The sequence below is a fragment of the Lagenorhynchus albirostris genome, chromosome 7 (genome assembly GCF_949774975.1).
Source record: "Lagenorhynchus albirostris chromosome 7, mLagAlb1.1, whole genome shotgun sequence".
Classification (NCBI taxonomy): Eukaryota; Metazoa; Chordata; class Mammalia; order Artiodactyla; family Delphinidae; genus Lagenorhynchus; species Lagenorhynchus albirostris.
Window position 1 is genome coordinate 107,663,453 of NC_083101.1, and position 25,342 is coordinate 107,688,794.

General features: G+C 39.2%; 1 long non-coding RNA gene and 1 pseudogene across 1 annotated transcript in view; both read right to left on the minus strand.

Annotated features, from left to right (window-relative positions):
- Positions 1–25,342, minus strand: part of LOC132523051 (uncharacterized) — a 52,765-nt gene that overhangs the window by 15,644 nt on the left and 11,779 nt on the right. The gene's annotated exons all lie outside the window — the stretch shown is intronic.
- LOC132523101 (DNA-directed RNA polymerases I, II, and III subunit RPABC4-like) lies at positions 1,751–7,824 on the minus strand (annotated as a pseudogene).

Below are 25,342 nucleotides of genomic sequence, written 5' to 3' on the forward strand. Positions count from 1 at the left end.
AATTAGTGCCTCAATTCATTATTTGAGGTGAGACAAAAGGAGACAGTAGAATAAGGGTGAGTACAACAGAGTATTTAAGAATGAGGTCCCCCCCGCCCCCCCACTGTTATAACCTCTTTACTTACTATGAGAGGGGTACAAGTTTGGCTCTGAGGTGCCTAGCAATGATGAGATAAGGAATTATGGCTAGTAACCAAATCACAGTATAAGAAAATAAATGCAAGCAATTTCACAAGATGAAACATGAAGTATGATTCTGCAGGAATTTCTCTTGCCATTCAACCTAAAGAAGTAATTGTGTAAAAGTGTTTCCCAAAACCTTTGGGACAGTAATCTTACAGGGCTTCAAAGGCTGTTTTAAATAATAATACCCAATATATGGTGATGTCATTATACTAGAGCTCTTGGAGCATGATAGTACTTTGTATAGTATGGAATAAATTTATAGAGCTTAGTGTTTGAAAACACAGGTGTTTTCAAAAATAGGCATAGATAATTTTTTAAGTTAGAATGTATCTAATCTTCAAAATGAATGTTAAGGAGGCCAACATGACATTTCCAGTGATGGAGTCCCGAAACAAATGGAGTATAGGTGTGACCATCAATTCCATATCCCTAGGATCAAGGCAAAATTTTAAACATTTATCCAGTAATTCAGTGTAAACCAGTCCCTATTATTTTTGTATACTGAAAGCAGAAATTTTTCACCTGAGTCAAAGATTACGCCTCGCAGACTACACCTGCCTTAACAGTCAGCTTCATCCTCTTGTGGTTGATTTTGCCTCACAGAAAGCCACCATTACAGTTTCTTTCTTTTTTTTTTTATAATGTTGCTTTTTTTGTTTCTTTGGCTTTAAAAAAATTTTTTTTTAATTTATTTTTGGCCACTCCACGCAGCTTTTGGGATCTTAGCTTCCCAGCCAGGGGTCAAACCCCTGCCCCCAGCATTGGAAGCATGGAGTCTTAACCACTGGACCGCCAGGGAGGTCCTACATTTTCTTTTTCGTCTCCCAATATTAAAAAAAAAAAGTCAAGCACTGTATACAGATATACAACGGCCTACACCAAGTAACAAATGAAAAATGTAACTCGAAATTATGTATGCACACTGACAGTAGGTGCAGTGGTATATTCGACACAGAATGATGCTAGAGGGCTTACAAACAGTTGATGTCAGTGGTTTCCAAGGAACTTGATCAGACCTTTAGAGGCCCTAGAAACCTTTTTTTTTTTTTTTTTTTTTTTTGCGGTACGCGGGCCTCTCACTGCTGTGGCCTCTCCCGTTGCGGAGCACAGGCTCCGGACGCGCAGGCTCAGCGGCCATGGCTCACGGGCCCAGCCGCTCCGCGGCATGTGGGATCTTCCCGGACCGGGGCATGAACCCGCGTCCCCTGCATCGGCAGGTGGACTCTCAACCACTGCGCCACCAGGGAAGCCCCAGAAACCTTTATTTTTAACAAGGGCCCCAGATGATTGTAGGTTTCGATCAAAAGTGTGGTTTGGCAATTCACTTTTAACCTTCATTGTGTGTTAGATTACATATATAATAAAATTAAATTACAAATCATATAGTTGAATAAAAAGTAATTTTCTTATATAAGCTATTAATTGATACTTAAATATAATATGGCTCTTAAAATGAAATCATGTTGGTAGTTGTATTCTTAAGGATGCTAATAAAAAAGCCATACAGCAAAAAAACATTGACAGCAAATCAAAATACCAATGATGTTCCTCTGAATTCCATGTTTCATCCAGCATCAAAAACCACCAATCTTTTAGTCCTTCTCTTTACATTATTCTGTATCTACATGCTCTGCATCTGATTGCATCCCTGGATTTTATTTTCTGTGACATATTTTCTACAGATGTATATCATTGTCTGTTGCTTTGGGGGTTGAATGTCCTTCTGGATGTCCACTGTTAGTCTCCATGTAGCATGGAGAAACTTCTCACTCTGCACTTCCAAACAGATTCTGGCTCGCTGCTTTGTCGCTAAGATATTTTATTTTTATCAATTTGCAGAATCATCTGCCCACCGCCTTTCTCATACAAATACAATTCCAGACATTCTCTCCATGACTTTTCTTGTCTTTTTTTTTTTTTTACATCTTTATTGGAGTATAATTGCTTTACATTGGTGTGCTAGTTTCTGCTTTATAACAAAGTGAATCAGCTATACATATACATATGTTCCCATATCTCTTCCTTCTTGCGTCTCCCTCTCTCCCACCCTCCCTATCCCACCCCTCTAGGTGGTCACAAAGCACTGAGCTGATCTCCCTGTGCTATGCGGCTGCTTCCCACTAGCTATCTATTTTACGTTTGGTAGTGTATATATGTCCATGCCACTCTCTCACTTTGTCACAGCTTACCCTTTCCCCTCCCCATATCCTCAAGCATGACTTTTCTTATATTAATGCAATTCCACACAATAAAGAATACAAAAATAAATCATGTATTTCAGTATAATGTTGAACATCCAGTGAAATTCTCTGGTTTTGTTTATGTTTCTTATAGACTTACTCTAAATAATGGATGCAGAGACATTTGTATTTAAATGATTTTTACATGCTGATAAAATCCCATGACTTTTGGTCATTGAGGTAATGAAAAAATCCTAAATCAGATACTACTCTGTATGGAGTCTATAAAAGTAACTTATGGAGCAGCATATAGTTCAGAGCAGACCAAAAAAAAATCCTTTTCTTTTTAATGTCAGTTGGCTAGTTGGTAAGGGAACTGGTTTAACATTATTTATTTATTTTCCTTTATCTCATCAATTCTGATTTTCTACAGTAAGTTAACACTATCAATTCTTTGTGTTTTCTAAAGACTGCCTACCTTTCTATATACACAAAATGAAGTCAGTTATTTGTGTATTTGGTTACAGTAGACTGTTTAAGTTGAAATAAACATTTGCATTGTGACAGTTTCTGTCTTTTTTTTTTCTCTTGATGTTGAACAATTTTGACTGCTTTTAAAGGGCATACAGCCCTAGCTGTCTTCATTTCTGCTCTGTCAAAATCATCGCTGTCAGGGATAGACAGGTCATCAGTGCATTTTATGTGTTGGAATGGTTTGTTCTGCAGATTTGGTACTATGTGCAACACAGACTTGGAGTTCTAATTCTGATAAAAACTATGTGCCATGAACATCCAAACCCAGAAAGGACAAAATGTGATTTGGCGTCAGGTAACATGCTGAAAAACAGCATTCACACAACTGTATCTTATATCAAACATTGAAAAGATGGCTTTTGATATAAAATTTAAAGTGATTGAAATTGAAAATATGTTTAATATTATTAAATGATTAAAAACTTTATTCTTTAAACTCAGGTAGGTGGTAGCCTCCAGTTAAGATGATACTTTAATGTTTGAAATTACCTTTTGACACGTCACATTTATATAATCTAATCCCTTTTTACAGGAAATAGAATACTAAGCAAGAATTGTAGCTGTCAGCAAAAAATTTCACTATGATACTTGTATCTCTAGGAGTAAAAGAAGATGTAAGAATAATAAATTAAGAATATTCCCAGGGCTTCCCTGGTGGCGCAGTGGTTGAGAATCCGCCTGCCGATGCAGGGGATACGGGTTCGTGCCACGGTCCGGGAAGATCCCACATGCCGCGGAGCGGCTGGGCCCGTGAGCCATGGCCGCTGAGCCTGCGCTTCCGGAGTCTGTGCTCCGCAACGGGAGAGGCCACAACAGTGAGAGGCCCGAGTACCGCAAAAATAAACAAAAAACAACAACAACAAAAAAAAGAATATTCCCAGAAGGGCGACCTTCAAGATGGCGGAAGAGTAAGACGTGGAGAACACCTTCCTCCCCACAAATACATCAGAAATACAGCTACATGTGGAACAACTCCTACAGAACACCTACTGAGCGCTGGCAGAAGACCTCAGACCTCCCAAAAGGCAAGAAACTCCCCACGTACCTGGGTAGGGCAAAAGAAACAAGAATAAACAGAGACAAAAGAATAGGGACGGTACCTGCACGAGTGGGAGGGAGCTCTGAAGGAGGAAATGTTTCCACACACTAGGAAGCCCCTTCACTGGCGGGGACGGGGAGGGGGGGGCAGCGGGGGAAGCTTCAGAGCCACGGAGGAGAGCACAGCAACAGGGGTGCGGAGGGCAAAGCGGAGAGATTCCTGCACAGAGGATGGGTGCCGACCGGCACTCACCAGCCCGAGAGGCTTGTCTGCTCACCCGCCGGGGTGGGCGGGGCTGGGAGCTGTGGCTCGGGCTTCGGTCGGAGCGCTGGGAGAGGACTGGGGTTGGTGGCGTGAACACAGCCTGAAGGGGGTTAGTGCGCCACGGCTGGCCGGGAGGGAGTCCGGGGAAAAGTCTGGACCAGCCGAAGAGGCAAGAGACCATTGTTTCGGGGTGTGCGAGGAGAGGGGATTCAGAGCACCGCCCAAATGAGCTGTAGAGACGGGCGTGAGCCGCGGCTATCAGCGCGGACCCCAGAGACGGGCGTGAGACGCTAAGGCTGCTACTGCAGCCACCAAGAAGCCTGTGTGCGAGCACAGGTCACTATCCACGCCTCCGCTCCCGGGAGCCTGTGCAGCCCGCCACTGCCAGGGTCCGGGATCCAGGGACAACTTCCCCGGGAGAACGCACGGCGCGCCTCAGGCTGGTGCAACTTCATGCCAGCCTCTGCCACCGCAGGCTCTCCCCACATTTCAATTATAACTACCATACCCCTCCCTCCCCCTGGCATGAGTGAGCCAGAGCCCCCGAATCAGCTGCTACTTTAACCATGTCCTGTCTGGGCGGGGAACAGATGCCCGCAGGTGACCTACAAGCAGAGGCGGGGCCAAATCCAAAGCTAAACCCCAGGAGCTGTGCAAACAAAGACGAGAAAGGGAAATCTCTCCCAGCAGCTTCAGGAGCAGCGGATTATGAGCCTTGAAAACAAGTGGGGCTTAGGGAGAGAGCCAGAGAGCTATAGGAAATTGAGACTTTACGTGTATGGGCTCATGCACACTCACTTGCTCTGAGTCCCAGCTCAGAGGCAGAAGATGGAAAAGAACCTGGCATTGTAGCCAGCCTGCCAGGACTATCCTAGCATGCCCCCAGGCCCACAGCTGGCTCTATCTCCAGCCCTTCTGCCAAGGTGGCGGCCCCTGGCGGGCCCCAGGAAAAGTCCTGGCCCATGTCAGGATCCAGCTCCAGCCCTGTTGCCCAAACCACTGGGCATATGCAGTCTACATACGGGTGCACCTGCACAAGGCCATAACTTCAAGACTGGCAGAGGCAACTGTATTGCCTAATTCATAGAAGCAGACACAGAAAGTCAAACAAAATGAGAAGACAAAGGAATCTGTGCCAAAGAAAGAACAATAAAACCCCAGGGAAAAACCTTAAGAAAATGGAGATAAGTAATTATCTGATAAAGAGTTAAAAGCAATGGTCATGAAGATGCTCACTGAACTTGGGAGAACAATGGAGGAACACCGTGAGAACATCAACAAAGAGTAACTATTAAAAAGAACCAAGGGCTTCCTTGGTGGCGCAGTGGTTGAGAGTCTGCCTGCCGATGCAGGGGGCACGGGTTCGTGCCCCGGTCCGGGAAGATCCCACATGCGGCGGAGCGGCTGGGCCCGTGAGCCATGGCCGCTGAGCCTGCGCGTCCGGAGCCTGTGCTCCGCAACGGAAGAGGCCACAGCAGTGAGAGGTCCGCATACCGCACACACACACACACACAAAAGAACCAATCAGAGCTGACACATGCAATAACTGAAATGGAAAATACACAAGAAGGAATCGACAGTAGATTTGTGGGCCTTCAATTCACTCATATAAATGGACTGAGACTTTGAGGCATAGAACAAGTGACTGGGCAGTGAATGAAGTGGGAAACAAAGCAGTAAACCAAACATGAATACAGACCACAAACCAATGAGTTCAGAGCCAAGGCAGTGAAATGGCTTGTTGTTTAAAGACAAAGCTGAAGCTTCCACGTGACATGGTTTTTATTCTGGGTGGCCTCCCTGCCATTCCTATACAATAATATGTATATTGTCTGAATAGATTAAAACAAACCTGGTGAGGGCTTCCCTGGTGGCGCAGTGGTTAGGAATCCGCCTGCCAATGCAGGGGACACGGGTTCGAGCCCTGGTCCGGGAAGATCCCACATGCCGCGGAGCAACTAAGCCCGGGCGCCACAACTACTGAGCCTGTGCTCTAGAGCCCGCGAGCCACAACTACTGAAGCCCACGTGCCTAGAGCCCGTGCTCCACAACAAGAGAAGCCACCACAATGAGAAGCCCGAGCACTGCAGCAAAGAGTAGCCCCCGCTCGCTGCAACTAGAGCAAAACCCGTGCGTAGCAATGAAGACACAACCCAGCCAAAAAAAAAAAAAAAAACGAAAAACAAACAAACCTCGTGAAACAGAATTCACAGTCATAAAGTATAAGAGTAGCTGAGGCTGTTTTCCTGGATGAACACTATACTGTAAGTGAGTGTTCAGTGAGGGAAAATGTTTTTTTGGCAAAAGAGCAGGTAGAGAGCAAGAAAAAATGCTTTATGTAAAAATAAAATACTGCTTCATTGTATAGTTTTTTTTTGAACCATGGGTTCAAGCCCTGGTCCAGGAAAATCCCACATGCTGCAGAGCAACTAAGCCCCCTCTCGCCGCAACTAGAGAAAGCCCACACACAGCAACGAAGACCCAACGTGGCCAAAAATAAATTTAAAAAAATATATATCTATATAATGAGAAGTGGTAGGTAACACATTGTCATGCTCTCACAGTCACCATGAGAAAATGATATTCTTGTTAAAATAATGAGGAGAAAAGAGAAGACTCTTCTCCATGAGATACATCTTTTTTTCCCCCCAACTCCTTTTGCTTTCACATAATGAGAAGAGACAGAGAATGGCTTATTTTGTTTAAATTTGCCATTGCAGCTACTTCCAAGCAATACAAATACAATTTTTCTCTCTTATACTCAAATCCTTTAGAGGCTCTGGAAAAATTCTAGGGCATTTAAAATGGATTTTATTCTACCCTTTTTGATTTTTCTGTCTTTATATGTGCACACACACAGTGGTTAAACAGGCAGGCAAATTAAAAAATAAAACAAAGAAAACAGAACTAGTTGAATTTAGTAAAACAGCAGATTATTTTGTAAACAAGTTAACAAATGGATAAAAAATTATGTATTGACTGCTTAAATTCAAACTTTTGGGCAAGTTTTAGTCATTTTTGTATAAAAATAATTATGCATATTGGATCACTAATTGAGCAAGAAAAATGTCAAAAAGTTCTAAGAAATATCTAAAAACAATGACTTCCTGTGATCCAAGGATTTATGTTTATTTGGGAAAGTAAAAAAAAAGAAAAGGAACTCCACTGAATCTCAAAAAAAAGAACATTTTGAGTATACTCTATCTTGAAATATTTTTGATCTTTCCTCCCATTTTGAATTGGGAGACAGGGAAGCAGAGTCAAATCTGCAGCACAGTCATGGCCATGATACTGAACCTACGGGTGTGTTTCTCCAAAGTCAGGAGTGTCAACAAGGCTAGAGCTGACGCTAATAGCTATTCTTGAGAATTTCTGTTCGCCTGTTCTAATTTGTATAGGGTCTGTGTTATAGACAGAATGTGTTCCCCCCAAATTCGTATGTTGAAGCTGTAAAGCCCAATGTGACTGTGTTTGGAGATAGGGCTTGTGAGGAGGTGATAAATTTAAATGAGGTCATAGGGTGTGCTCTAATCCACTGCCATATGAGGGCACACTAGGGAGATAGATGGCTGTCCTCAAGGTAGCAAAGGAGCTCTCACCAGGAACTGCATTGGTCAACATCTTGATCTTGAACCTACCAGCTTCCAGAACTTCAAGAAAATAAATGTCTGTTGTTTAAGCTACCCAGTCTATGGTATTTTGTTATGACAGCCTGAGCAGACAAAGGCAACCTGGAAATTAAAATATCAAACCCTATTCAAAAATCAAGTTGCATACACATATATTGTCAAGTATGGTAGGTTGCCTTAGGATGGGAGAGTTCAATCCCTGAGGCTGGGTTTCAGGGCCCCCATTAGGAGAGTCATTGGAGGAAGTTTATAAAGTTCAGGCTCAGGCACTGACTTAGATCACATATGAGAATTCTGGATAGCTAGCAGAAATGTTTTTTAAAACGAGATCTAGCAAGGGAGTTGTTTGCTTATATAAGCTTCTAGAGTCTAGAGACTGCTGAGTTGCAGATATTAATGTAGAAATGACTTATTCATGAAAAACAAATACGCTAGAGGCCAACTAAACTGTGGCTCAAACTGGCTCTTTCATGTATTTGTTATAAGAAATTGGTGAAGGTATTAGGATTTTCTAGACCTCATTTTCCTTATCTATAAAATGGGGATAATACCTATGATTGTTGTGATAATTATATGAATTCATGCTTATAATATGCTTAGTACCATGTCTGGCACTAATAAATTCTATATGTAAATTTAAGCTAAAGAGTAGTCGTAGTAATAGCAGTATTATGTTCTTGTTTACTTGTTGAAGTATCCCTCTTATTTTTATTGGCAACTTTTTGGTAGAGTTTTTTTTTCATATCCTTTACCTCTCTGCTTTTATACAGCGTAAATCTTCTTACTGATCTGAGGTGTTGCAGAAGAGGTAAGGCTTTCTTTAGGGCATGCAGGGATCTTCCATTTCTTATTGTCATCATAGGTTTTCTGGTCACTTGGCCATCTTTCCACAAAGCCAACTTACTAGTCTTCTACAGCAGAAACCCCACTCAAGAGAGTTTTTCTCCCGATTCTAACTGAAAGAGCCAGTCATCCCCTGGGGGTGTGGCTTTGGGCATGTGGAGTATAGCTGATGACAGTCTGTCTATTTGCCCACTTGACTCCCCTTGACCCACTTCTTTCTCAGCTCTGCTTCTAACCTTGTGGTATTGTAACTGCACTGCAGCTTTCCAGGTCTTCCAATGTTGGTTTGGACTTAATTTTATTTTTATAAAAACCCTTGTCATTTCAATGACATTTTTGAAGGAGTGACTGTTAAAAGAAGTTTGTAGGTTAAAACTGAAAAATAATTATTTTTTTAATGATAAAATAACAATGATAAATAACAACAAAAATGTAGTCCTGAAACCCTTCAAGTCCGTGGTTTAAGGTGTGGCAAGTAGAGCAATAAATGCTTTAGGAGGAGGGGGAATGAGGCAGATAGCAAAGTTGTAGCGTAGTGAGGGGACCACAACTCAAGAGTCTTCACAGCCTAGGTTATGGTTTGTAAGGCTGAGGTGAGGATTCTGAGTGGAATAACAAGAAAAGGTCTATGCGATGGATATGTTCCGATACCTGGAGAAATGAACCAGGTGTTAGAAAGTAGAAAAGCAGCAGCTCTGAAGCTTTACTCTTTTTCTCTTTCTCCTGCCCTGACCCACGTTGTCTGGACTGCTTCTGAGTGAAAGGCAGGAAAGATACAGTCTAGGAACAAGGAACAGTATATGTAAAAAGAAGGATGAGGAGGTCAAGAAGAGCAAAGAAAAATGGTGAGTTTCTGTGGCCACCGGCTTGAATGAGCGGAGTTTGGGTGAATTTGAAGATACTTAATTAAAAAAGAAACATGGTAATAAATCCCAACATAATTACTGCTAATATTTTCTTCCATTTTGAGAAAGGCATAGATCCTCAAAGGCATAAGATATAATTCATTGAGGTATAATTATTCAGTGCAGAACATCAGTCATTTGAACAACACATTTATACTTCTGTTTTCATGAATCACTCACGTAGAACAGTATTCAGAATCTGTTGTACATTACCTTTCATATTTTCTAAGTTGGAAAATGCCTGATCTTTAATGATGTATCTTAATTTTTGAAATATCCAAAAAACACAGAGAATCATGTTAGAGGATAAGATTTTGATCAAACTCAAGTTATCAGTGTCATTTCCTTGTAAGGCTCATAAACTACCTTTGAAAACAAGTCCAAAAGAGGGCTTGCAGTAGTAGAAAATATGTATAGTGATGAAATAAATCTCTAAAGGTAAAATGCACAGCTTTCTCACCTGTTCTCTGCCTGGAGGTAGGTATTCAATATGTGCTGAATGAATAAGAAAAGGGAGAGAGAGAGAAAAAAAAGAGAAGAAGAAAAATAAGGAGTATAAAAAAGAAAGAACACATAGGCTAAATGATGGTTAATATCATTACATTGCTTTTTATATTACAGGCCACTTCTGTGCATGTTACCTCTGGGGTGTATACAAGTACAATGAAATAAGGACTTTGTAAAAACAGTATTATTCTGACATATTGTATTTTATTTAGTCATTTGGTTTTTATTCTCATGTAGTTGTAAATTCAGTCGTTAATACTTTAGAAAGATATGTAATACCTTAGAGCTTAAAGCAAAGTATGATTTGGGTTAGCATAATCAGATTTTTAAATTTTGTGGCAGAATTTGTTTAAGGACGAACAAGAAATGTGGTTGATTTAATTTCATCAGAAAATTTCATTTATCCAATTCACGGAGCTCTGAATCCAGATAAAGAACAGCAAACCTACAGCATCGTTGTTTCCCATTTTAATGTTAATTTCTTTGTTTCCTCTAAAATATAGTTCAATTAGAAACTATTACTGTTTTATTTATTTTTGGTTGCCTGGATAAAGTAAATGGAGATACATCTATATATCTAAATATCTATCTATATATATATAGATAGATAGATTTGACTAATTTCTTTTTCATATTTTCCTTTCTACTTAATTTTCCCCAGGTCTTTCTGGTTTGACCATCATCCTGAATATAAAGTATACCAGTGGCTACAAAGCTCTGAGATATTGACACTTTATATTTCTTATTGGTGATGAAATTCCATGATAATCTAAACTTTCTAAAAGCTCACAAAAACAGAACGTTTGTCATATGAAAGATAATACTGAGGACTCACTCTTCCAAAACTGAAATTGTTCACAAGACTATTCAAAAATTTTTGTGTGATATTGACACTATTACTCTGGGTTTTATTTTTACTCAGAGTGAAGTTATATGACATGGACATTGTTTTGAATTTAGGAGTATCTTGGGCAAAGCATGTTTGGAAAATTAAACTCGGCTTTCTGTAATATTTATATTCACATTCACATTAACATTCAATGAGATGTGTGAGTTTAGTTCAAGTGCCTATGTGCATATGTTAAAATAGCTGCATGTTTTCATTCTTCTCTAAAAATAAATAAGGATCCCAGAAAATAGTGTCATTGATTCAAAACTAACTTACACACATTGAAAAGAATTAACCGTGTTTCATCCACTGGGAAAATGCCTTCTTTTGATATCAGTGGATTAGTTTAAAAATACAACTTTTCAGTGGCACCTAATATGTAGCAAAATTTCACAAGGATCTACTTTTTTATTATAGAGGAAAAAATGTGAAATATTTATTGATTTCTAGTGAGGAGGCAAGAGTAAGAATTAAAATTTTTTGTTACTGTACTAGCCCAGAACTGCATGAGGCCTCTTGTAACCGTCCTGGGTTGAGTAGAAAACTCAAGAGATTAATTAACTATCTTCAAGTCATACAAATGGAATGTAGGTGAATGGGAATATGCATTTAGATTTATCTGCATATAAATCTGCATATAAAAATTTATCTGCCTCTGCTGTCGCTGCTGTATTGTGTTACACTCTCTCTTGTTTCTTTTTCTTTTTGGCATTTGGATGCATTTATCTTGATGGTAGCACCATTCTAAATATGTAATTTCCATTATTACATGACACATAAATTTATGAGAAAAGAAGAAAGAATGAAAGGGAAATGCGAAGGAACAAAGGAGAAGCTAGGGAGTGAGATCAAGAGAGAGAATGTGAGCTCATTTGCTTTCAAAAGGTAAAACCAGGGCAGCCAGTTGACTTTTATTTTTATTTTGCTTTAGGCAATGTTTTCAGTCATTTTGAGGAAAAAACCCTTATTTCCCACATATTTCTGAAGCCACCAGAATGCCCTTTCTCCTAGTGTACAAAAGAATTCCTCTGTCGTTTGCTTAAATAGATAGAAGGGCCTCTTCTCTACACATCCTTTCTCAAGTTGATACGAATACCCAGTGACTGTGTAGAAGCTTCTCAATGCCTTTGCATAAAAGGTTCTCTCTTTCTCTGAGGCAATATTCTACCAAGTTCTTACATTATCCAGTCTAAAAATGTCCTCTGCTCTCTTTTGTTGTTTTTTGTTTTTTATATAGATAAGAACTATAACATTTAAAAAGTTTCACTTCTACATTGTCATTTGACATACGTGTACAAATCCACAAGTGTCAGGGTTTTAGAAGGCTTAATAAAAAAGTCTCTGCATATATCATCCTTACTCATTAATCCATGTTTATGTAAATACCACTGCTTATCCAAATCTTCCCCAGCCTTCCAGAGTACAGAGATCTCAACTTGCCCAGGAAGTCCTTCAAGACAATTCCAACCGCAGTGATTTCTGTCCTCTCTGGACTTTAGTTGAGGGAACTACAGACAGTGGTCACTTAGGGATTTCCCTTTACCTTCTGGAATTATTATTTATCCTCTAGCTATCAGTTTCTCATCTCCCAAATAAGCTGTTACCTGATGATTTTAATGCTCTTCCTACCCATCCCACCTCTAAAAGCCTAACCCAGCATCTAGCAACTAGTAGGCAATTAACAAATATTTTCTGTAATATTTTTTCTCAACCCGTATTTAACACAGTAATGATGATGATAGAGGACAATAGTCTTTTCTGCAGTTCCTCAGTGACAATGTGTAAAAAATTATTAGGTTTGGAGAAGTGTGATACAGTCGAAAGCATATTAACTTGAGAGTCACAGGAGGCTCTTCACTGTTGCGGTCTCAACTTGTCAACTCAGCTCGGGCACTTAATCTCGCTGATACTTTTCCTTATCTTTAAAAAGAGAATGTGGAGACACATGTTCTTTAGTTGTTTTTTTTTTTTTTTTTTTTTTCTTTTGCGGTACGCAGGCCTCTCACTGTTGTGGCCTCTCCCATTGCGGAGCACAGGCTCCGGACGCGCAGGCTCAGCGGCCATGGCTCACGGGCCCAGCCGCTCCGCGGCACGTGGGATCTTCTCGGACTGGGGCACGAACCCCTGTCCCCTGCATCGGCAGGCAGACTCTCAACCACTGCGCCACCAGGGAAGCCCCTAGTTTTTTTTTTTTACTGGCACCAGCCTTCTGAAAAAAAAAAACCTGACTTTTTCCCCTTGATCTCTGTAAGCTGTAACTTTGGTCGCTGCCCTGTCAATTTGTAGTCAATATATATGGCTCTTTCCACACGTCAATGGATTTTCCTACAGGTTCAAACAGGCTCTGACGATGAAACTCTGCACTGTTGGCTACTGCACACAAGGGAATTGTGAGCTTTAAACTTAATGTTACCCTAGGGGTTTCTTAGAAGAATTTAAGGAGCAGCTGGTGTGCTTAGAAATTCTCAACTAGTCTGAGCCACCAGATACTACTTTACAGCTCTAGGAGAGAACTAATGTGGAGGGAACATAAAAAGGACCATTTCACGTACACTGTGGGGCTGGATTTTTCTATCATGTTTTCTTTACAAAGGTTAGCTCTCCCCTGGTTACTATGTTCTGTCCCTTTCGTCAGCAGTAAGGGACTCGGACATAGCTATAGCTTCCTGGAAGTTCTGTTTTCCTTGTCTCTTCTGAATACCCAGCATTGAAATGGGAGAGAGTGGTTGAGGGAGTAGGGATAGTGAAATTATCAGGAAGGAGCGAGCCAAAAGAAACATGTGAACTGCGTTCTTCAGCTGGAGTTTACAAAGCACCAGCACCAGTGGTAGATGTGACCTTCTCTGTGAAGGGTGAGAACTATGGGAGGGGTACAGGGGTCCAGCTTCCTTCCTTCTTTCCTTCTTCTCTTTCTCCTCTCTTCCTTCCCTCCCTCCTTCCCTTTCTCTTCCAATTCTTCCTTCATTCCATCCTTCTTTCCTATCTACCTTCCCCTTTTTCTTCCAGCTTTCTTTCTTAAAAAATTATTATTTCCTGGGCTTCCCTGGTGGCGCAGTGGTTGAGAGTCCGCCTGCCAATGCAGGGGACACGGGTTCATGCCCCGGTCTGGGAAGATCCCACATACCGCAGAGCGGCTGGGCCCGTGAGCCATGGCCGCTGAGCCTGTGCGTCCGGAGCCTGTGCTCCGCAATGGGAGACGCCACACAGTGAGAGACCCGCGTACCGCAAAAAAAAAAAAAATTATTTCCTTTCTTCCACAGCCATTTGTTCTTGGAATTCCTATGAGGTCGAAAATTCTGCATTTCTGATTTGTGCATTTTTACTTTATTCTTCACAGGCTCCAAATAATAAATTGAATTAAGAGTGAGCTGTTCTAGGATCTTGAAAAACACCATAATTTGGTTATTGTCTTGGTGTCTTGAGAGATACAGTGATTTGCTCAATATTTTTAAAACCCAAATAGAAAACACATAACCTAAAATAGTGTGTATGGTTGCGTTTGTGTGTGTGCTGTGACAGATTAACTTTCTTTTTTTCCTAACTAGAGGTAAAGAAAGGCTTTTCCATTTTTCTTAAAGAGTATAAGTCCTTAGTAATTATTCATGGTGCCTGTCATGTATTAAATTTAATAAAAATTAAATGTATTTATATCAATAAAATGTTTCTCCCTTTTTCAGTAGAGATATCTCTCTTTAACAGTAGGGGATAATTTGGCTGTCGGTTCCTTAAATTTATAAAATTAAGTCAAAAGAGAAGCTCACATCATTTTCCATTTAGTGCACTAAAAATTCTAATAGTTTTTATTTAGAAACTAATAAAAATTACTGAATATTAATTATATAATCGGAATTGAGCCAAGTGTTTAAAAAGATTCAAAGAACCAAATAATCTGGCTCTTGGTACAATAGATTTATATTCAAGTTGTGGAGATACGCTGACACACAAGCCACCATTAAGGGGTTGACAAACTGTAATAAAATGTAGTATATACTTAGAATGTTTTATGGTAATTTGGGGGGAGGTCAATATAAACCTGATTATACAGTTTTGCACTTCAGATAAATAGACATTAAAATAGATGAAAAATAATAAAGTTTTTTAACTGTAACTTTACCCTTGTCAATTAATGTTACTTGAGAAAAAGGTAGCTGGATTTGAATGATTCTGATAAAATTCCTAGTATTAATTCACATCACTGTCATATACATGTTATAATTGAGGATTTCTATGGCTGTCCTTTTTAATGCTTTCCTGTTTCCTAAACAAATAAGTCTATTATAATAGGTATTTATCAGGGAAGCAATGCTCTTCTTGACGGCGACACCATAGGAATCCCTTTCTTTTTCAGAGAGTGGTTCCTATTTTGCCATTTCTTCTTCACAGATGGTCATATACACACTCACAACTTCAGTTACTATCTGCACATTCACATATTTATGCATCCCTACTGTAGGGCCCCTTTAACATCCTTCTTTTGGTGTCTCATTCAAGCTCATCATATGAGAAACAACACACATGATCCTCTGTCCTCCACCTGACATCCCCAAAGCCAGTTTTTCCTCCAGCATTTCCTGTGACCATGATGGATTCCATCTTCCAAACACGTAGATAAGCCAAAACTGGGTTTGTTGAGCTGACCCTGACATTTCCCTCACTCTTACCCCTTTTCATATCATATACATCAGTAAATGCTGGCCATTTTTCTTTCCACATTTTCCTCAAACCTATATATTCTTTCCATTTACACCATCACCATCCTAGTTCTAATTACCAAGACAATTGCAACTATTAGCTGGACCCTCCATTCAGTCTTCATGAAAACCAATCTCTACAACCAGTTATTTTTTTCTAAAACATATATCTGCTCATATCAATTATGTTTGAAGCCTTTTATGCCTACCCCTGATCCTAAAGATAAAGTCCCAAATTCTTTTTATAGCCTACAAGACCCACCACGATTTGGTCCTTGCATGTTTCTCCAACCTTATTTTTTTTGTCACTTTTCTCCATGCTTCAGGCATATTGACTTTTAGTTTTTCTTTTTTTTTTTTTTCTTTTTTTGGTGGTACGCGGGCCTCTCACTGCCGCGGCCTCTCCCGCTGCGGAGCACAGGCTCCGGACACGCAGGCTCAGCGGCCATGGCTCACGGGCCCAGCCGCTCCGCGGCATGTGGGATCTTCCCGGACCGGGGCACGAACCCGCGTCCCCTGCATCGGCAGGCGGACTCTCAACCACTGTGCCACCAGGGAAGCCCTAGTTTTTCATTTTTTGAAAATAAGAGATTCCACATAGAACTGTGCAGGATCCTTTTTTTTTTTTTTTAACCTCCTGTTTTTTTCAAGCTGAAAACAATGCAGCAACTACCACAGAATTGTTAAAATGAAACAACCACCTCAGAATTATAAGGAATATTTTTAAAATGCATATTTCTGAGTTCCATTCCAAAACTACTGGACCAGACTTTCTGTGAATGGATTGTATTTTATCATATACCCAGGGAAATTTTATACACAAAAAAACTGAGAGCCCTTATTTTTTTTTTAACATCTTTATTGGAGTATAATTGCTTTACAATGGTGTGTTAGTTTCTGCTTTATAACAAAGTGAATCAGTTATACATATACATATGTCCCCATATCTCTTCCCTCCCTCCCACTTTCCCTATCCCACCCCTCTAGGGGTCACAAAGCACAGAGCTGATCTCCCTGTGCTATGCAGCTGCTTCCCACTAGCTATCTATTTTACGTTTGGTAGTGTATATATGTCCATGCCAATCTCTTACTTCGTCCCGGCTTACGCTTCCCCCTCCCCGTGGCCTCAAGTCCATTCTCTAGTAGGTCTGCGTCTTTATTCCCATCTTGCCCCTAGGTTCTTCATGACCTTTTTTTTTTTTTTTAGATTCCATATATATGTGTTAGCATACGGTATTTGTTTTTCTCTTTCTGACTTACTTCACTCTGTATGACAGACTCTAGGTCCATCCACCTCACTACAAATAACTCAATTTCGTTTCTTTTTATGGCTGAGTAATACTCCATTGTATGTATGTGCCACATCTTCTTTATCCATTCATCTGTCAATGGATACTTAGGTTGCTTCCATGTGCTGGCTATTGGAAATAGAGCTGCAGTGAACATTTTGGTACATGACTCTTTTTGAATTATGGTTTTCTCAGGGTATATGCCCAGTAGTGGGATTTCTGGGTCATATGGTAGTTCTATTCGTAGTTTTTTAAGGAACCTCCATACTGTTCTCCATAGTGGCTATATCAATTTACATTCCCACCAACAGTGCAAGAGGGTTCCGTTTTCTCCACACCCTCTCCTGCATTTATTGTTTGTAGATTTTTTGATAATGGCCATTCTGACTGGTGTGAGATGATATCTCATTGTAGTTTTGATTTGCATGATAACGCTTATTCTATATGTTAGTTCCTTTATAGTTGATGCTGGGTCTTCTCTTGCAATCAGTACTCTCAGCTTTGGCAATCTTATCTATTCCCTGACTTTAAACATAATCAGAAGAACCCACATGTAAATCTCAAGCCTCTCTTTTGCACTTTCGACTTAGACATTTAATTCCTCCTCGACATCTCTACCAGACGGCTCACAGGCATCTCAAATTAATAAACAGGGATGTACTCAACTTGTCACGGTGTCCCTACAAATCTTTCCCTTCTCCATTGTGTTTCCTCAAAAATCCACCCATCCACTTGCTCTTGCCAGAAACTTTTCTTTCACCTCTCACCAATCCATAACAATTTCCTGTCTTTACCTCAAAAAGTTCTGGTTTCTAAAAAAAAAAAAAAAAAAAAAAAAAAAAAAAGTTCTGGTTTCTATTCACTCTTTCTGTATAGAAAACTTGGCCATCTACCGGCAGGTTTTGTCTCTACTATGTTATACTTGGTTTCCCCACCTGCATAATTACCTCCCAGGCCCACCCTAATAATTTAATACATTACAGTGAAAGGAAACCTGCTGCTCTACTATTTTAAGATCCTTCAGAACCTTCCCATTGTATTAGTATAAAATTTAAAATCACTAATACAGCCAATAAGGCTCTGCATAATCTGGCCTTGTACTCCACCCTGGGCTTACCTCCTGTGGGCTCTTTCTGTGCTGCAGCCACATCTGCCTTCTGTCAATTCTTTCTGACCCGAGGCCTCTTGCATATTCTGTATCTTCCTTCCACCCTCTTCTCTCCACCTTTGCTCATCTAACTCCTACTTATGTTAAAGTATCTATGTGTGTACATAAATATTATATATATATATATATACATATTTATATGAGCTCTACACATTTTAAAACACACACACAAATATGTGTGTGTGCACAGCATGTGTATACATAGAGACCTTCAACAAGAGTAGGAATTACCTGTATGTGTGACGCTTTCCCTGAGCCCTAAATTTAAACCATACCTCTTTATTTTGTTAATTTATTTTTCTTCTTAGAATATATGCATCATTTTAAATTGTATATTTGGTTTGACAAATTAGTGATTTAGTACCTCTATCTAATCAGATGGCAACTTCAGCTGGACGGGGGGGGGGGGGCATTTGCATTTAGTTCAGCACCATATCCCTGATACCTAGTCCAGTGTTTGGTACGTAACAGGAACTCAATAAATATTTACTGAATAAATGAACAAACATGCAAATAGAATAAATACGAGACTCCTGACATGAAAAAATGGATCATCCCTCATCTTTTCCCCTTGTGATTTAATTTTTTAAGCTTTAGGGGATGGAGGGGGAAACTTTGTGTATCAAGATTTCAATGCACATTTTGGACATTTAGGAAGTTGTGGATCAAGACATTTTCAGGTTTCTTGGTAGAAATATGTTCATTCCGAACAAAGTTTTATGCTGAAAACATATCAGAAAAAAAGTGCAGCAACAATGCTGGTCAGTACTGCCAATTGACAAAATTATAAAGCGGGAGCAAACAACTGGTTACGTATTTAGTACAGCAAAGTTATAGTGATACCTTAAGGGCAAGATCAAAAGTGTTTACTTCATAGTTAATGTATCCCTTAACTCAACTGTGCAGCCTGAATATATAGTTAATGAGCACACAAACAGTTTCTCTTGTCTAAAAAGGTTTACGAGGTCAATAATGTGTGAATTGAGGAAGGTGCAACTACTGAATATTTTTGGAATGCCTAAAATTTTACAGTATTTATGTGGGAAGGTAAAGCCATCCATGATGATGTCATTGATATCCAGTTGTCCCAAGCAGATGGAAAACTGCATGTGGTTTTGTATCACAGCAAGTAATTAGACTTACACTGATCAGTAACTCTAGAATCATCTCTGCTAAAGATGCTCAGTTTTTTATGTTTTACCTTCCTCTCCACCTTTATTGGTATAACTAGGGACAACTATAAGATTTAATGCCAGCCTAAAAATTGTCCAAGGCTATCATTATTACATCTTAAAGCAATGGAAGGATAATCTAAACATGGGTTTGGCTGAGTCTCAGCTTTGGAGAATTGGACTGGGGGGGGGATCTACCGACTTAAAATATAAAACTACAATATGATCTTCGCTATTTTCTCAGTATCAAAATTGATGCATTATGGCTCTAACCTTAAAAGTGTTATCCTTGGACTATGTTAAAAAGAGAGATAGCATAGAGCCAATATTCAAATATTGCATATCTGTCAAAGTAGAAAATGTTGTACAAATATTTTCTTATTGTTTCGTATACAATTTATGAATGCTTTCTCTCATGGCATTTTCATTTTTTAAAATATAAATTATATTCCTGAAATTGAGATAAGGCTGTTCAGAAAGTAATGGAATAAATAGAACGTGGGGAGAAACCTGATTTCTAGATAAACAAAATGTATATTTTTTAGTTCATTTCATTATTTCATCTGAAAAAAGTAGTTGTCATCTAAAATGATTTTCATTTTAACATGATATTTTATATACTTTTTTATAACTTCACTTCCCAAACCCTGAAGAGATACAATGATTACATTTTAAAATTATTTCTATGACATTGTCTTCCATCTTAACTATTATCAAATGTAAATTTTTTTTTTTTTTAAAGAAGATGTTGGGGGATAGGAGTTTATTAATTAATTAATTTATTTTTGCTGTGTTGGGTCTTCGTTTCTGTGCGAGGGCTTTCTCTAGTTGTGGCAAGCGGGGGCCACTCTTCATTGTGGTGCGCGGGCCTCTCACTATCGTGGCCTCTCCTGTTGCGGAGCACAGGTTCAGTAGTTGTGGCTCACGGGCCCAGGTGCTCCGCGGCATGTGTGATCTTCCCAGACCAGGGCTCGAACCCGTGTCCCCTGCATTAGCAGGCAGATTCTCAACCACTGCGCCACCAGGGAAGCCCCAAAGGTAAATTTTTATAGTTTTATATGACTTTGATGGAAGTCCGTGCAGATAAAATGAAGGTGAGATCAGCATTTGCATAATTATTATTCCTTTTGGTTTTTTAAAAAGTAGTGTCCAGTAAAAATAAGATAATATTGCTCCTTTGCTTTTCTATAATAAATACAATTTATAGATATTATGGCCTTTTATTTAGCTTTTTAAGATCAAAGTAACGTCATTTTCAAGGTGAAGAATACCTAACCTGAATTACTCTGAAATAGCATGATATGCTATATTCAGTGCCTATCTTTTAATGATCATTGAAATACACATTTTCCTTATAAAATTGGTAAAAAGAAGTGGAAGAGGAACAAAACTCAATAGTACATGATTGTGATGAGCAGGAAAATATTAGTAAGATTAAAAAAATTGTATTGGGATTTGAAGCATCCTACATTTCAATTTTACTAATTCAGTAAAGACTTAGGACATGATACAGTGGATCAGCTAGTTTGTTAATTCCTGAGAATAGAAAGATAATTCATCTGTAGGATAATGAGCTTATAGTTTGGTAGGGCAGACAATCTTCAAAGCAGCTACTGAGGAAAATGCATTATAATGAGGGGTAAATAAATATGGAAATTATATTCAAAAAGTGGTGACATGAAATAGCTGTTACCTCTGCCATGGAATTTCAAGGAAAGCATCTCACATAAGGTGCTATGGACTTGACATTTTTTCTGGTGAGAGTAGGTGTCGGGATTTCTCGTGAGAGAAGGAACAGCTGATAAGGCAAGGAAAGTGACACAGTTGAGGTAAGCTGGAGAGGTGTATTGGGGCCAGCTTATGAAAAACCTATGAAGGAGTTTGACTGTACTGAGTGAAACCCCTGGAGAGATTTTCAGGAGGGAAGTCAACCTGTAAACTTCTGTATGCCAGAGCATTTTTTGATTTTTGCTTGAACTTTATTTATCATGGAATGAAAATAGATTCTTTGTCAACAGTTATGTTTCTGGACTTCTGAAGTTTGTTGTTATTTGTTTTATTATTTTTGTAATTGTTTTATTTCATCTTGTATTATGTTCCTTGAATTTAATAGTAAGAATCTTTTAGAGAATTCCTTAGCTAAATCTTCCTTAGCTAAGCCAAGGAAAAATGGAATTTACATACATCTAGTCAAAAAGATCGCCCTCGTAGGAAGGTGGTGGTGGTAGCAGCAGTTGTTAGAAAGAAAAGAGAAGACACAAGGAAAATTTGATCATGGAAAGCTATGCCTGCTTATCTTTCCTCTGCGGTACTCCACAGAAGAGAGTATTTATATAAATATTGACTTCCCTAAAAGTTTTCCATATATTGTGGGAAAAGTGCAACATTCAAGGTACATATTGTCACCATCAATGTGTTGAGTAACTTAATTGTCACACAACTGAGCAAATGTCTTTCACTTCTCATGTTTTATTTTAGTAAATATTTTTCTCCAGCTTTGTAGTACTTGAAAGCATTGAAGGCATAGAGATAGTATTACTGTCTAGGCATGGCATAATTCTCATTGACGCTGAACAATCTTTGGGGATGTGTAAGCTTGTCTTACTACCCTCCTTTCCCCTCATCACAGTGCTTAAAAGAAAATCTTCTCCTTCTTTTGGCACAGAGAGAAATGAATTCACAAGAGCTTGCCTCTGGCTCTTGGTTTGCTTAGCCTAAGCGTGTTTTGTTTTGTATGGTATTTGATGCCTAAGAGACACACCTGAATTGTTTCTCAAACTATTCGGTTTTCTGAGCTCAGTTAGCTTATTTAGGCAAAGCATTTGGAGAAATAAATTACCTAATGAATAGATGATATTTATGCATAAATGCTGGTGGGTAGCATTTTCTGTTTTGCTTTTGCACTAGCAGTAACACAATAAGAGTTTTATCAGGGTTGAACTCATTTATTTTACTGTTTGTATATTTCCTGGTGCAACAGAATGTTAAAATAACTGCATCATTGATTTGTTTTATTTATCTGAAATATTTAATTAATGTAAATAGATTATGAACTATGGGTCTCTAGGAGAAGAGAAGACAAATATGTATGTTTAAATTGAACTGTGTGTTGAGAGACTATGCAGAGTGAGATGCTATGACATCCAAAATTAACCAAGGAAATGGGGAAATCAAGAAAAAAATCAATTTTTCTTTTTTGCTAAAAAATAAGATAAAACCATAATGTGCTTTTATAACAAAAATAAAACATGCGAGGCAGCTATGTCTGCTGATGGTGAATTGAGAAACTGGCTTCAGGATTTCTTACAAAAAACTGGGCAAACAAGATCATTTACACAGTACTTAATGTCCATAAAAGAAAAGCAAACTAATTTTTCAGAAGTACGTCTGGTTCTTACACTGAAGGGAATTTTTCCCAAGGGTCCTCATAGAGTATATGCTGTGATATAGCGTGAACTCAGTTCTGAAAAATACCCCTGAACTCTCGGTGAGCTTCTTAGTGCTGCTCACAAAACGGCCTCCATGTCTGATGGTGGGAAAATGCTTATGTGTAGTTTGTTAATAGTTGCACTGCTGAGTGCATCTCAGGCAGCTCTTCTCAGGATTACTGTTCTTCCCGAGTTCATGAGTAGCACAGCATCAGCTTTGCTCATGCAATTCTTATTCCATTTTCCTAGTAAGATATCTGATTATGATTTTTAAAAATTATTTCATGCTTATTGTTAATGTCACATAGCCATTGCTAGTCTTAGGGTCATTGAGCAAATACTGGAGTTATTTTCTGTACAGATTGTTGAGACAAGAGTTGGAAGGTGGGAGACAATGACATAATAATGAATTAAACTGGAATAGTTTCAGAAGGATAGGCGTTAACTCTTCTCTAAATGCTTGGTAGACTTCACTTGTGAAGCCATCTGGTCCCAGCTTTTGTTTGTTGGGAGTTTTTAAATTACTGATTCAATTTCAGTACTGGTAATTGGTCTGTGCATATTTTCTATTTCTTCTGGTTCAGTCTTGGGAGACAGTATCTTTCTAAGAATTTGCCTATCTTTTCTAGGTTGTCCATCTTATTGGCACAGAGTTGCTCATATTAGTCTCTTATGATCCTTTGTGTTTCTGTGGTGTCAATTGTAAATTCTCCTTTTTCATTTCTGATTTTATTGAGTTGGGCCCTCTCTCTTTTTTTCTTGATGAGCCTGGCTAAAGGTTTATCAATTTTGTTTATCTCTTCAAGGAACCAGGTTTTAGTTTCATTGATCTTTACTGCCGTTCTTTTAGTCTCTATTTCATTTATCTCTGCTCTGATCTTTACTTCTACTGACTTTGGGTTTTGTTTATTCTTTCTCTAGTTGCTTTAGGTGTAAGGTTACATAGTTTACTTGAGATTTTTCTTGTTTCCTAAGGTAAGCTCATATCACAGTACACGTCCCTCTTAGAACTGCCTTTGCTGCGTCCCATAGGTTTTGGATCATTATGTTTTCATTTGTCTCTAGGTATTTTTTGATTTCCTCTTTGATTTCTTCAGTGATGCATTGATTGTATAGTAGCATATGGTTTAGCCTCCACATGTTTGTGTTTTTTGCAGTTTTTTTTCTTGTAGTTGATTTCTACTCTCAAAGCATTGTAGTTAGAAAAGATGCTTGATATAACTTAAATTTTCTTAAATTTACTGAGGCTTGTTTTGTGGCCTACCATGTGATCTATCCTGGAGAATGTTCATGTGAACTTGAAAAGAACGTGTATTCTTCTGCTTTTGGGTGGAATGCACTATAAAAATCAATTAAGTCCATTTGGTCTAATGTATTATTTAAGGCCAGTGTTTCCTTATTGATATTCTGTCTGGATGGTCTGCCCACTGTTGTAAGTGGGGTGTTAAAGTCCCCTACTATTATTGTGTTATGTCTGTTTCATATCATAACTAAGGTCTTAAAAGATAACTTCGGTTTATATTGAGATATTACTGTCATTGCTAGTTATGCTGTCATGATAAGCTTTGAAATGTAAGTTCCAGTGGTTTTTTTGTTTGTTTGTTTGTTTGTTTGTTTGCGGTACGCGGGCCTCTCACTGTCGTGGCCTCTCCCGTTGTGGAGCACAGGCTCCGGACGCGCAGGCTCAGCGGCCATGGCTCACGGGCCCAGCCGCTCCACGGCATGTGGGATCTTCCCGGACCGGGGCACGAACCCGCGTCCCCTGCATCGGCAGGCGGACTCTCAACCACTGCGCCACCAGGGAAGCCCAGTTCCAGTGTTTATCTGGGTCTGCCTGTCTGATATGATAGCCACTAGCCACTTATGCCTGTTTAAATTGAAACAGAAATTAATCAAAATTAAATAATATTTAAAAAATCACTTTCTTAGTTGCACCAGCTACATTTCAAGTACTAAATAGCAAGAAAGTAGAGCTATCTACAGGCTAGAATTTCCAAATAGTTGAAAGAATTACTTCTAGCTAGGGGGAGATGTGGGGCTGCTTATTTTTTATTTTTCTTTTTAAAGTGGGAAGAAATCTGAGGATGTTTAAAGGTTAACGTCAAGCAGCCTGCAGAGTGCAAGAGGTTTGTCAACGCAGGAAAGAGGTGGAAATATCAATATAAGTCCTTGAGAAGGTGGGAAATAATGAGTAGAGCACAGATAAAGATATTGTGTGTTGAAAATAGAAGGGAGACTTCGCTGTAAACAAGAGAAAGTGGGAAAGATGGGTTTTAAGATTGGTGGCAGGAAGTTTTTGTCCTTTGGTTCCTATTTTCTTTATCAGCTGGTGAATCACAGAATCTTCTGGGACCCACAGGGGAAACAGTGAGGTTAGACGTTGGATATGGTGGAAATTATAAACCAGGTGATGATGGCTGACATAGTAGGACTAAGGAGGAAGTAGCAGGATTGCTGGCCATGTTGATGGCCTGGTTGAGGGTGGTGCTGATCAAGTTGCAGTTTCAAAGGTCTGGACAGTGGTATGCTTTTCCTGCAGCTGTCAGCAGCCCCATGCAGGCCCTGGGAAGGAAAACAGTTAGGTTCCACCAGGATTAATTCTTTTTTAAAGTTTTGTT